This window comes from Pezoporus occidentalis, unplaced genomic scaffold, assembly GCF_034315485.1.
Source record: "Pezoporus occidentalis ecotype Australia unplaced genomic scaffold, CSIRO_AGI_Poc_V1 ctg36, whole genome shotgun sequence".
Lineage (NCBI taxonomy): Eukaryota > Metazoa > Chordata > Aves > Psittaciformes > Psittacidae > Pezoporus > Pezoporus occidentalis.
In genome coordinates, this window is record NW_026915591.1 from 1111444 (window position 1) to 1126058 (window position 14615).

At 42.2% G+C, this 14615-nt stretch overlaps 1 long non-coding RNA gene across 1 annotated transcript; it reads left to right on the forward strand.

Annotated features, from left to right (window-relative positions):
* Window positions 1-180: 180 nt before the first annotated feature.
* Window positions 181-3598, forward strand: LOC134169833 (uncharacterized). The gene is made up of 3 exons (XR_009967020.1): window positions 181-257; window positions 713-863; window positions 3406-3598. It is a non-coding gene; the product is annotated as an uncharacterized LOC134169833 (long non-coding RNA).
* Window positions 3599-14615: the final 11017 nt, after the last annotated feature.

The window sequence follows — 14615 nt, forward strand, 5'->3', positions numbered from 1 at the left end:
ATTTTTATGTGCATGCTTGATGTGTGGATACTTAGGAACAAACACATTTTCTATATAGACTGAAGATGAGGCTTTCACTAAATGTTAATGTTCACATGCAAAGGAAGAAAACAGGGACATTACACTGTATGGATCTGCACACTTAAATGCAGAACACACATCTTGCTGACAGTTCCCACTTTTTTTTTTCAAAATTTGGAACTGTAAGCCAGAAATTCAGACCAGTGAGTGGGAAGCTGTAGAAGCCATTCAAAAAAGTAAGTATGAGTCTCCTTTACTTTGGAATAATAAGTTTTGAAAAGCAGTTGCACAATGGTGGATTATCCACTTAGCATCAAGCTAAATTCATTGCAGTTAAAAAATAATGCTGTAAAGTATGTAAAGTACTTAAGATAGTGTTGGCCATTTACAAATTATACCTAACATGTCATAAAGAGGATTAGGAGAAAAGATAGTCTCTTAAACAAGAGTTCCCTAGCTACATTAGAACAAGATATTTAAAATCCTGCTGTCACCAGGTGGTATTAATGGTCCCATACTCTTTAATGGCATTTCATAGGCAGAAGTCTGCCATAATCAGAATGACTGCGCTAGCATCAAAGAAGAATATGCCACTCAAGTGTTATTTAAGACCACGAAACGTCTGTGTGTCAACACAGACTCAGAAGTGGGTATTCATGTATGATAATGTCACAACTCCTTTGGCCATCAGGGACCCCTTTCAAACTGAAAGCCGTGGAGATAAAAGGGAACATTGCTGCAGCCAGACATAACCCTCTGCCTTTGCCAGGACAGAAGAAAGGCTGGAAGCAGACAAAGGAACACAGTGTCCTCCTTATACAACCCGTTAACACCAGGAAAAGGTATGGTAGAGCAAAGCAGCTTGAGTAAGTAAGGGCTGGCCTGTGGGTGAGGCTAGTTCCCTCCTGTTCGGCTCGTAAAAGACATCAAAGAATTGTCCTTTCAATGAGCTGTGTGTCATTGCCAGCTTTTCTTCTGAGGGAGTCCCAGTACAAGTATGCCCAAGTTAACCCAGCGCTAAAGAAACCATCAGTTAGTACTGCAAATTTTTGTTCACTTCTCAAAGCTAAATAGAAACAGGTTAAATAGAAACAACACTAGCAAAGTCACAGTATAATCCTTTCCTGTCCCTGGAGAATTTTCAAGAATTTGGCAGATTTCCTAGTTTGAATTAGTTGGAATAAATTAGATGACTAACATTTTTTTGAGGGCAGCCATAAAAAATGCTTGGAGTAAATCAAGCTGTTTCATGCCAGTAATTTGAGTTAGCCTAAATTACAAAAGAAAAGAAAATCACTCAAACAATTTAAATATTTTGTTTAAATGTGAAGTTTTCAAAAGGGTGAATCTGCCACAGTTTTCAACATGAGACATTTATAATCAGTTTAGGTATCAGTGAGTGCATCATTTATTTATTTTTATTTTATTTAAAAAAAAGTTCAGGAGAAAAATTCTAGTGCTGTGCATGCCACACCTTTCCTTCCTTACTCTCACCTCAAGATAGAAAGTCTCTTTCACACCTCCTGAAGCAAATTAGCATCCGTCCCTAAAGGACTAAAGCTTGCCAACATCTCTTCATAAAAAAAGGCCACATCATTAGTGCAAAGGGGGAATGCTGTCACCTTGGCCATGTCAATCTCTGCTTTTTCTCTCTTCTGTATTTTACAGTGCACCCTCTTAAATGGAAACCAGGAGCTGCACCACTGATGGTCTGAGTGAAGGACAGGTCTGGAAATCAGCACCACCCTGAGAGGGTAAGTTGGTTCACATCTCTTAGCCCTCTGTTTCAAGGCACTGCAGATTCAGACTGCCACCTGTCCCCTGTCACCTGTCACCATTAAAATCACAATTTTTAGCTGTTCTTCCCTATCTCATGAGATAAACATGTATTTTTTTCAGTAAATTAAAATTAGAAGTCTGATATAACAATATGCCAGTAAGATCTGGAGCCTTTGGCTTGCCCTTCCATTGTCTGTGCTTCAATCAGTCAGCTCACACCAAGATTATAAAAAACCTGACCCAGGAGTTTACAGTCTGAAGCCCAAATTGAACAGAACAGTCAGCAGGTTATGTATTCCACCGAACAATGAGGTCTTCAGTCCCTTTTTGAACCAGTTTTCATTACATGAGTTAGTTATGCTTGTAGCATATTGCTGAGAATGACACAAAACCATTGTTTTTGAAATGAGTACAGTAAACAACAATGTTGTCAACAGTGCAGGTTGTTAGTAGAAGTATTTCAGAGGCCTCTAAGCATGTTCAATTCCACACCCACATGCATTCAGCATTTCAGAAAATGTTAAGCTTAACTACCATATGATTTCCTTTGGAAGAAAAAGCTAGAAGAGGGTGTTCATGGTTTGCCTATGATATTTTACATATATAGAGCCCCTACTGAAAGGTGAAATTCCATTGAATAGAAATTATGTCCAAAAGATAATAAAATCATAGTGTTGGCATTTCTAACAAATATCCTGTCTTTCCTTCACAGTCTATCCCATGCTAAGCAGTAACAGTAGAACTTTTTTCCTAATAAAGCTTTAGAGCTACTACTGTGACTTCTCATCCATGCTACAGAAATACTATCCAGATGACCAAACATTTTGTAATGAAACAAGCTGCAACAAATATCCAGCTGAAACAGCAGTTTAGTGGGCTCAGAGCAAAACCAAACTATTTTTATGGCATATAAAATTATGAAGAGCCTTTCCCAATATATACTATGACTAAGAATCATCAGCCTGTACAGCAATGACAATTTAGACACTCCCTCTGTGGTCACCTTTCATTTGCAACCATCATGTCTGCTGAAAACAGGATGAGAAATTGCAGATTAAAAGTGAGATTTTTATCAGCTTTCCCAGGCAGAACAAGGTTAGGAAAGATGAGAAAGAGAAAACTTCCTGTCATAGTTTAAGGAATGAATGAGCAACTAATAAACATTCTAATGTAATAAGCGCATATATCCTGCTAACAAATTTTCCTCTGAATAACAGAGCTGAAAGGTTTTTGTTTGGGTTTGGTTTTGTGAGTTTTTTTTCAAAGAGTAAATCCCACAGCTATATTATAGGAATAATGAAGAAAAATTGAGCGATGTCCGCACAAAGTTTGAGCTGGGAAATCACAAGGCAAATGTTCTTTTTCCAGTCCAGAAATAAAATTCTAACTTGCTGATTTAGGTTCCCTCTAAGCCATTTTTCACTCAGTGGTAACACAAACAGCATTGGCCTGGGTTCCAATTCTCTTAAAATCCAGATGAACCTTGAACAGCATTGCTGAAATCCTGCGAGTCCCAGAGAGAAAGCCAGGCTAGGGAGGTACCATTCACTCATCCAATTCCACTAAGTATCTCATACATTGTTTTCAACCTGCTATTTACCACAGGACCATGATCCATCAGACTCTCCCACTGTCCACAACACTGTCACTTTGGCCCTTCGCTGTCACATAATCCTACTTGTGCTAGAAAAGGTGCCTGAGAGACCCAAATGACAAGAACTCGCCAACCCTGAAGGAGGTCTGGAAGAGCAGCACAGCATTCATCAGGCTGTTAGCAGATATAGCACCCTCCAACTGTGGAGTCTTCTGGGGTAAGCTTCATCAGAATGGGAATCTTAATGTAAAAGAATGATTACTGCTGGGTTCTTCCAGCCCAGCAGGCCAGAACAGGTAAATACCTACTATCTCAGCATTCCAGCAACTATTAGAAATACCCACAGAGATTTCAATCATGCTTAATAATTAAAAGTAAGGAAGGGAGTTTCAGGTATTGTGTTAATCAACAGATGCTGAAGGAATATGACCTTCCTCAGAGGCAAAGTCTGGCATGACAGCCAATTTTTTCCATGACACATACTAGAAAGCACAGAAACACAATCAGCAAGATGGTTTCCTTGCTTCAAGATACAGTATTTCACCAAATGAGTCACCAATAGATGCTTCAGATATTCCTATGCTAAAACTAGGATATGTCATATGTATAAAATCTACTCTTGCCCCATAAACTGCCTGTGATAGCTTTATCCAAATACTAACCTAGAGAATGTCTGGTATGTTCAGACTGATGTAAAAAGCCTGGATTTTATATTCATGATCCCAGTTTATCAGCAGATAAATGTCATGGGAATGGACTTGTTTCAATGCTGATTTCAATAATTAAGGATCTGTTAGCTGAAGAAGCCAAGATGTCATCAGAAGTACATGCTTCCATTGCTTCAGTAGAGGGAAAACATGTTTTTGTCAGACTGCATATGAGTACACAAAAAAGAGTTCATGTCAGAAGTTGTTAAATACAGAAGGAAAAACATTGATTAGTACATGCAAGGAGAAGTATAGAAAAGAGCTGTTGTGAGTGCTCTAATGACTAAGATAAGGGTCTGGGATTCAGGAAAACTGGATTGAATTGCAGGCTCTAACACAAACTTTCTTTATGACCTTGGGCTACCCATGAGATATTGCTGGCCCCAAGTTATCTAGCTATATAATGGAGATACAGTAACCCTTTTATGGCCACCTCTCACATGTTGTTACACACAGACATAGACTGAGAGAAACATTTCTTTGACCATGAAGGAAGGGAAGGATGAGGTGGAAGAATCCACTCAAAGATGAATGTGACTGGATTCAAGAAACAAGCAAAGCACAGGTTTGGCAAGCTTGGGGCAGAAGGAGAGGCTTCTTCCATGCAGATGGCATGGTGGTGATCTGGTGGGACAGGCATGGCTGTTGAGCTGTCAAAGACATCAGCACTGTAGGGAGGAAAGACCTGCCTGGGAGGAAGGCAGATCGAGAGAAGGGGAAGTTTTCAAGAGACCTCACATCAGGGAGTTACTGATGAACAGAGAAGCCCACAGATCTTTCAGCAAGCAGACTGAAAATGACAGTAGGGGGCATTTAAATATACAGCCAGGTCTTCATGCCTGGCACACACTCAATGGATTTGTCCGACTAGCTTTTTCCATTGTGATTGCGAAAGAATCATGTTCATAGCAATGACAGCTAAAGCCTCATACCATCAGCCAAGCAGCTTCTGCCACACAGCATCCCTTTGTGCAGGGACCTGGAATCAGACCTACTGCTCAAAGCACTCTCTTTTGGATATAAGCTGTGTTTCTGTTAGGAGGGTTTGCCAAAACAGATACGCTGGCAAAGCAGCTGGGGTTGTCAAAGCCGAAGTCATCTCCTTTTACTTCAAGTCAGAGCTACACCGATTTGCACCAGAGAAACAGCTGGCTCTGAAACCAAAATAGCTCATTAGTCAAGAGCATATTCCAAGACTTGAATCATCTTTAGCAAAGGGAAGGGGCTCAGTGTCAGTGAGTTTGACAGGCGACACGGGAAAGGCTAACTGACCTTTAGAAAGAATGTCAGCACAGGGAACCAAGGCCTAATCCTCACAAAGTCCTGAAGTATCACTCTTGTTGGTGCCAGAGAATTTCTTTCTCTCTGAATAGGCAGGCACAATTACTAACAGAGAATGCAAGTCCAGATGCTATGTGTGCCTTGTTTATTGCATAATATTATCAAGTAGGATTTTTAAAAACCGTTAAAATGCCCTGCTCGAACAAATTGAACTTCCTTTTTCAGAGATCAGCCAAAAGCCCAGCTCATTTCTTTGATGTAGATATTAACTGAGTATGTTGCATCTGCTCTCTCCCTGTATCACCTCTTTCCTGAAAAGAGTAAGATGGCATATTGTTGGACACAATTTCCCTTTTGCCAAACTAGAATACCATCTGAAGAATTTGCTAAGCACAGGATACCTCAGGAAGCAACTCTAAGAAGTACAGTACTAACAGCTTTGCCTCATAAGGATGAGAAGCTCTTGACATTCATAGATCTCCATATTTCCTATAAACCTACTGCATTACTTGTAAAATATTTTTAATTGCCTTGACAAAACCACTAAGCCTTTATGGGGATGCCTTTTCAAATTGCCTTTTTGAGCTCCATTTTACTCTTTCTGCTCCTTTTCCAGGTGAGAGCAATGAAGAATCACTGAGTTTTCTGTGATACACTGCCATCATCACTGAACAGTCTACCACTGATGGGGGCCAGCTCCTGCTCACCACTACAAATGCAATTGCATTGAGTATTATTGATGTTGCTACAGTGGGTGCTATAGTTGTGTGAGTATAAAAAAAAACACAGCGCTAGTAAAAGACACTCAAGGATAAATAGCAAAGGTACTGCATTTCATGAGACCAAAATAACTTCATGCTGTGCACTGAAAGTACCTTCCACTGGCTGCCATCTACCTGCTGTTCCCAGCCAGGGTCCTTGTCTTCCCTTGAAGACTTCAAAGGCTTCCCCATATGTCTTCAAAAGCAATGGGGCTCCTCTTTGTCCCTCCAAGATGGTGACACTGAGAAACTGGGACCTACTTGTAAGCACACTGTGTCTCCAAAATCTGCTGGTGTTCTCAGAGCTATGAAGATCTCAGGCAAAATACCAGCACCTATATGGACTCTTCTCTCTCTCCCCCTCCCTTGCAGCCACAGGGCCTCTGCAACAGCTCCCTAATGCAGGGCCCAATCTGGGGGTTTCAGCCATACTCTGTGCCCCCAGATGAGGTTTATGGATGATGTAAACGAACAAAAACATACAGATGGCTGGTCTCACTGAAAAGCAGAAGCATGATGGAAAGATTTAGGTTGAGCCAAATGGCATATTTTACCTGAATGTATCTCACTGATTTGGGTGAGAAGGCCTGTGGGTGCTTGGGAAGGCGAGGGGAGAGAAGGATGTGACAGCTCTGAAATGCCCATATTTTGTTGCATTGGGTTGCTTGTGTGAGAGCCAGGGGTCAGTTCTGTAAATTGGACCAATTAAATACTAATTTGATCCTAGATTAATGGATGCTGAAGGAGACACACTTCTGGCATGTGACTCCATTGATATTAATTCATCAGGGATGAGCTTGGCTTGGGCAATACCTCAAATGAGAATATGAAACCACAGAAAAATATCCGTCAAAATACAATATGGGGACAAGTTTCTGATCTTCAGTGTAACTGACAGACTCGCATCCAGGACTCATTGGAAAGGTAGAGCAATGTTTGGGCATTGATAACGGTGTTTGTAAATGTCCTCTTACCACTTTTGAATTCTGTTCTTTTACACTACAGAGTTACTGTTCCACTGCTTCCTTTTTTCTTTGCTTATTCTGTTTTAAATTATGGAGAAATCCAAAACTCAGAGCCAATTTGTTTTGCTCTGCTGGGTACAGTGATGTGTATTTTGAAAGGAATCTTTCAGTGATTGCTAAAAAAAAAATAAATAAAAAGTCCAGACACCATTCTTGTCTTGCAGTGCTAGCTGCATTACATATAAGCCCATTTAAGCAGTAGATAACTCTTATTATTAAGGGTATATTCCTGCATTTTTACCTGACTTCTCTGCTTTGCTACCATCCTTCTCCTCAGTGTTCTATATCAGTTTTCCTTTCTTTGAAGAGAACGTCCCCTCCTGAGTGGTATTCTAGTCACAATAGTCAGGCAGGAAAACTGCGTTGAAAAGGTCTAAAACTAAAAAAGAATATAGTTCTACCTATGCCAAGTGGACAGTAACACAGCAATCAAGCCCTGTTTGGAAATGAACACTCAGAACTGCACAGAAACCTATTATTTTAATGTGAATATGCTCCTAGCAAGGTTTGTCACATTTCCATAGTCACACAACTTCTGCTGATATATCATACATGGGACTGATGTTTGGACTTTCATCATCCGGTAGTTCATATTCAACGTCAAGAAGGACTACTGTTCAAAGAGATTATATAAATTGTCTAGTTAATTGATAAGAGGCACATGCAACTTTGTCCTGCTTAAAGTGACATCCTTTATGCAAAGTTAGGTTTAGTTCTTGTAGGGTTTTGCACCCACAGAGGCTTTGGAAACATTCGAGTCTTGCTCCAGGACATTCGTGGCTCCGTGTAGTCAGTCAGCAAGGAAAAGTGTGGCTTGCTTGTCTGCTGCTACAAGCCTGGAATATCTGTGCGTGCTTCCAACCGGAAGTCTCCAGAGGATTAAGCAGTCTCCAAGACAGGCCTTCTGAAGCAGTGGTGAATTTAAGAATGTCCAAAACACTGATTAAACCTAAATTAAACCTGAAGTACTTATGGTAGCCTTTCTGTGGGTGTGAACCTGCTGAATGAGCAGCTGTGCAACATCTGAAGCAGCAGCCATTCAGACACAAAGTAACAGCATAATAAGAACACCAAGATCTTCTTGGGATACGTTTGCACTGTGCACTGAGGGTATGTATGGTACAAGCTCCTAGGTTAGGTACCAAGAGCTGTGAAGATGCAGTATCATAGGTGCTGGCCCATCCTAGCAATCTGAATATGTGCGCAGAGATCTCACAGACCTTGTCTGCTGGTCACTAATCTGTGAAGGTAAGACCTTCACTGCACTCTACTGCTATTGTAACCTCTGCCACCTGGGTGAAACAAGAACAGATCCACTGCTATCAGCTGCCACAGTTGCTCACATTGATGTTAACACAGTCTCAGAGAGGTCTCAGCCTACCCAGGACTCTTGGAGAGCTATCTGATAGGGACACATGAAGTCTTTGGAGAGTGTGACACCAACACCTTGAGCACTAGGAGGTTCAGGACAGGAAGCCCTGGAGCACCTACAACATACCTAAAGGGTGACAGATTAGAATAAAGTAGCAGAAAGCATTGTTTTAACCCAGCTAATCCTCACAATCACAGGTTAGAGACCTTTCGGGCAGCTGCAATCCCTGTACCACCATTATTACCCTCTTTAGATTTCTATGTCTCACAGGCCAGTTGGGGTCTGTGTGGCATTTAGGCCATGCTACATTCCATGTTGCACAATATAAGGCACACATTTCCAGGGGATCTTCAGTTTGTATTCAGATGCTTACTGAGAATCGTAGAAAAATAATTAAGTTGGAAAGGACTTCTGCAGGACTCTCATCCAGTCTTATGCTTAATGGAACAGAAGGTGTATCAAGGCCTCACCTAACTGGGGTTTGAATGCCTTCAAGAATAGAAATTGCACACACTTTGGGGGAGACTTGTTCTAATGCCTGACAGCCCTCACTATGAAGACTTTTCTTCTTTTGCCTAGCTGGACTACATCCCATCTGATCCCATGGGTTGTATATGTCCAGTTTACTTAAGTGATCCCAGCATCACCCTCTTCAGCTGTGGGTAGTACATCTCTCTTCCAAACTCTGCTATTACACATGGATGCCTGGGAACAGATTCTACCAGGAAAGACTGAGGCGAATAAGATGCTGAGAACCTCAGACTTTTGTGTGTCCTTCATCATTAGATCATCTGCCCTATTCAGCAGTGCACCTGTATTTTCGTGGTCTTCCTTTTGCTACTAATGTACCTGTAGAAACCCTTCCTGTAGCTCTTGACATTATCACCAATTATCAGATTAAGCCCAGCTTTAGCTTTCTTAATCACATTCCTGCATGCCTGTGTAGTTCTACAGTGCTCCTTGACTGGCTGTCCCTGCTTCCCCCTATTACATGTTTTCTGCTTAGGTTTTGAGTTCAGTCAGAAGTTCTCTGTACACCAAAGCTGGCCTCATGCACTGCCTGCTTAGCCTCCTGCAAAACAGTATGGACCATTCTTGGGCTTTGGGGAGATGGTCCTTGAAAATCATCTAACTCCATGTCCTTTTACTCTTCACAGCAATATCCCAAGGGAAGCTGCTTCCCAGTTCCCTGAACAAGCCAAAGTCTGCTCTCCTGAATCCAGGGTCACTGTTCTCCTACTCACCTCTTTCTGCTTTCTCATGATCTTAAATTCTACCACCTCTTGATCTCTCCAAGACTGCCACTGACCATCACAATCCAAACCTTTGTTTGCAAGTAGCAAATCAACCAGAGCATCTCCCTACTCAGTCTGTACAGCACCTGTGTCAAGGAATTGTCCCTGATGCGCTCCAGAAGCCTGGGTTGCTTGTGCCCTACTGTGTTTCCTGCCCAGCAGATTTCAGGTCAGTTGGTATATCCTGTAAATGTGAGGGCTTGAGACACTGACACTTCTTCCACTTGTCTAGAGAAGGTTTCATCTATTTTGTCCTCTTGACCAGATGACCTGTAGCAGACGCCTACCACAACTGTGTTGGCCTTCCCTCTGACCAGCTCCTGCCCAGCCAGAGCAGGAGCACATACCATCGACATCTGAAGCCTTGCTTAAGGAAATCCAGACTGACAGCCTCTTCCTGCTGCAAATCACTGCCTGGTCCCATTTCCAGTTTGACTGCGGCTTTCTTTCTCCCAGCACACCTGCAGGTAAAAAAGCATCACAAGCAACACACCCGTGGCCAGGTGTGGAGCAAGTGAGGAGATGGTGGCAGCTGTCTGTGCAAAGGAGCTGCTGTTGGTCCTTCCTGGCTGGAGGGATGGTTGGTCATTAGTTGCAGATTTGGCTTTGACAAAGCAAAGGAGACAAGCCACAGAAACAGGAGCAATAAGGAGCATCTTCAGAACTCTGTCAAGGTTTTGTCTGAGAGGGGAAAGAAAACAGACTAAAAACTATATCCCCCCCAGGCAGAGAGGGGACATTAGCAGGATCAGGATACATAGTGACATCTTTTTCACCACAGCAGCACCCAGTGAGTCCCCATTTGGCTACTAGTACAAAGAGCCACATTCATAGAATCACAGAATCCTACAACAGTTAAGGTTGGAAAGGACCTTAAGATCATCTAGTTTCAACCCCCCTGCCATGGGCAGGGACACCTCACACTAAACCATATCACCCAAGGTCTTGTCCAACCTGGTCTTGAACACTGACAGGGATGGAGCATTCACAACCTCCCTGGGCAACCTATTCCAGTGCCTCACCACCCTAACGGGAAAGAATTTTCTCCTTATATCTAATCTAAATTTCCCCTGTTTAAGTTTTAACCTGTTACCCCTTGTCCTATCACTACATTCCTGAATACATATAGGAGTGTTAGTCCCCTGGAGCTTAACACTACTAAGATGACTGTGTGAGTCCAAGCAGAAATGGACAAAACCTAGTTTTTGCTGGTCAAATGCTGCTTTTAGCCTGTCTTGACCAGAAAAATGGGCAGGCTCAGACTGCCTTGGTTTTCCATGTATATCAGGCACTGGCCCCTAACGGGACAAGAAGAACAGGTCTTGAACTGGAGGCATCAGAGACAAAGAACCTGCAAGACCTCCAGGTCCTGCCATGCTGGCTCACAGAGAACTTGCTGAGCCCTGTAGTCCTGCTACTACATGGGTGCTGCCTTTATAGGTCACTGCTCCAAAGCCGTCTGCAACATGAGTAGAATGGGCTTGAGCTTACTTTGCTTCTTTCCATACCTCAAGACACCCAACTACACATTATGGCCACCCCACATCTAGATGGCTCCTCTTGTTGCACTGCCATCTCTCTCCCAACTACAAAGCCTGAAATTTCCAAGGGCAGATTTTCCTTAATCATCAGGCAGATCATTGTTTTCTCAGTTTCTTTTTCCATTTCTGAGTTGCGATGGTTCCTGCCAGCTTTCTGCCTGGCATGGATTTCTACAAGAGCAACATAACTTCTGAAAATAGACACTTACAGTGGAAAGCCTGACACACCCTATGTGGAGCTTATGAGTGGCAGAAACACAATCAAAAGCCAGCCAAGACACTAGGCCATGCTAGCAGTGTTCAATTAAGGCTCTGAGCAAAGCAACCCTAGAAGAAACCAAATGGGAACTCCATAAAAGCTGCTGCACAGAACACTCCAGGTTCTTTCCATCACTGAGAGGCATTATGGTAATCCTAGCTCAGGCGAGCTATTCCAATATAGCTGGCATGTTCAGAATCCCTTTAAAAAGAAAAATTCATGGAAATGGCCAGCCTGCCGTAATTTCCTGATACAAAATGGTACGCAAAGCCTATGGGAAAAAAGCCAGCAGTGGTATGACACAAGTCTGAGCTCTGCCTGTCATTATCAAGGGTGGGTTTTTCAGGGTAAAATTCTCCTGGGCCAAATAACAGGAGACTGATAAATAAAGCTTGTTAACTGCCCTTTCTGACTCACTCTCTCCTGCTGGAAGGGTGACTCACTGTCATGTGTGAGAGGCTGCCAGGTCTTTCTTACATGCTTAAACAAGCATGGGTTCTCTGTGTTAGACGTACATTGCCTCAGAAGTAGACACTCAATGCTGAGAAGGCAGCCCGGCAAAGGACTCTGCTGACTAAAAGATCTGAACTTCCAGATATTTCTCAATCCTTTCTGGAAAGTTCAAGGTTGTTGTTAGATTACCACAGAAAACTTAGACCCGAAGCCATGGCTGAGGGCTTGGCTGACAATCACAGTATTTTAAACTATGGCTTGCTAGGGCCATCAGATTTTACTAGGTAACTGCTGCAGAGTGAGACAGACAGAGTGTTCTGGGTGCAGACAGAAGTAACTGAGACCATGCCTGGACCAGAGCTGCCTTTTGTCCAAGGAAAACAGCATGCCAAAAGCACTTATTGCTCACTGTTTCATGATGAGAAAGTAGCTCCATTGGCCTGCTTCCCTTGAGGAACCTGAGGAACCTGCCCTGAATCTGGAGAGGGGAAAACATCATCTCTCGGTCTGAGTAGCTCATTGACTGCTTCTGAGCAATGCCAGTGGCTGCTCAACGCTTCCTCCTCTCTGCAGTGACACAGACCTTGTAGGCAACTGACAGTGAACAGAAAGCTTCTTTGCACCCAAGAGCTTCGCTGCCTACGTGAGTGCATGCACTACCCTTTGGTCTTTCCTGTTATCCTGGGCCCACCACAGGCCAAGTGTGCAACTCTGTGAAAACTCTGCCCCAGGCTTCAGGGGCTGTTCACAAATCCCAGTTATTAGCACATACCACAGCCTCCATTTCCCTGCAGGACTGGTGTGGCAAAGGACACATTCCCGCATACTCTTTCTAAAGCCCCATACAATGCCTGCTTGCTTGCCATGAGAAAGCAAGGTGCTTTTGCAAGGACTGATGTACTGGGATGTCAATACACAGATCAGAGAGGGCCCAGTGTAACAGCTAGAGAGACAAAGCTGTAGCCATCCTTTAGCATATAGAAGTCTCCTCATGTAGGAACTAAAATGTTTCTCCCGAGACCAAGAGAAGGAAGCTGTGCTGCACCCTCCCTCAGCTCCAGGTATTAACCAACATCTTGCTGCATCATTCAGTAGGGAAACTATGCTGTTGCAGGGCAATGATACCACAACTGCCTCTTGCATGTTTGGCCTAGTATGCACTATCCATACGTGGCCAAACACGCAAGTTTGGCTAAGCTGGTAAAAACAGTTGTGCAGGTTTTGGCGCAGCTCTCAGAAAACCTGCAATGAAAGCGCCATGTCTCCCCTTTGGAAGAGAATATGTGTTTTCCATCCCCAAAAATGTCCAAGAGGTTATTTTAAATATTTTTCTCTTTACCAGAACATTTCTAGTGAAAAGCTTGAGCGAGAAACTGTAGGCCACAACAGCCTCATCAAATGGTAAAAGGACTCACCCAACACATGGAAAATAAGCCTAGGCCACAGTGCTACTGAGCATTAATATAACGTGCCAGTCTAAGTGAAGAGACTAAATAACAGCTGTGAATCTGCAGTTCAAGTGTCTATCTCAACAAGGCAGTGCAGGGCCCTGCTATATAAGTGATCTAGTCCCTGGACCACTGGTTACTCCAGAAGTAAATTTCTCATCACAATTGTGCTGCAAAATTCCATCCTTTTAAAAACTGAACCATACATTGCAGGGGAAAACTGTATTATTTTTATCCAGCATAGATATATTTGGCTGAAAAACTTCCAAACCATCACTGACGTGTCAAATTTCTTTCCTTAACAATGCTGGAAATATTTCCTCTCTGGTTTTCTTTCACTGTTTAATCATCCATTATTTTTTCATTGATTCTTATTAACTATGACAAAATCAGGATTTCATCCTAAATTTTCCTCCTGATGCTAATGATCAGCATGTACAGATAGTCTTACAGGTAAAATGATACCATTTCTTGACATGAATTAATTTTGTTTCAAGATACTAACATCCCAACTGCATATTTTAAGTTTGAACATCTAAAATCTGCTTTCCCAATAATGTGAAATCAATAATAAAAAAAAATATACATAATTTAAAATACAAACTTAAATGAAAAGTTGGTAGATACTTTAAGTAACAGAATTTCTTTTTGCTATACTTATTTCACAATGAGTCATATATCCAAGAACAAAATGAGAGATGATAGAAATAGATTAAGAAGGTAAGATAGCTAGAATAATAGAATAGATAAGAATACTAGAATAAGAATTCTTATTCAAGAAAGTAACTTCCTTCAAAAGCAAAATTTCAGGAACTTTTACACAGCAGTAAGTCACATCTCCTGGTTGCTTTGCTAACCCTTTAGAGAGTTGACATTAAAATCAATAATCATATCCATTTGCAGGTGTTAAAGCACTTCCCAAAATAAGTCAGTAAAATAATCTCTGAAATGGTGCAATGAAGGCATTAAGATGAAGGTGGAATTGTTAGTGACAGAACCAGGAATTACAGTCCAGGTTTCCAGTCACCTTTGTGTGCTGAACTACCCCACCTCTGACAAATGTGTTAGGCTTCTTAATC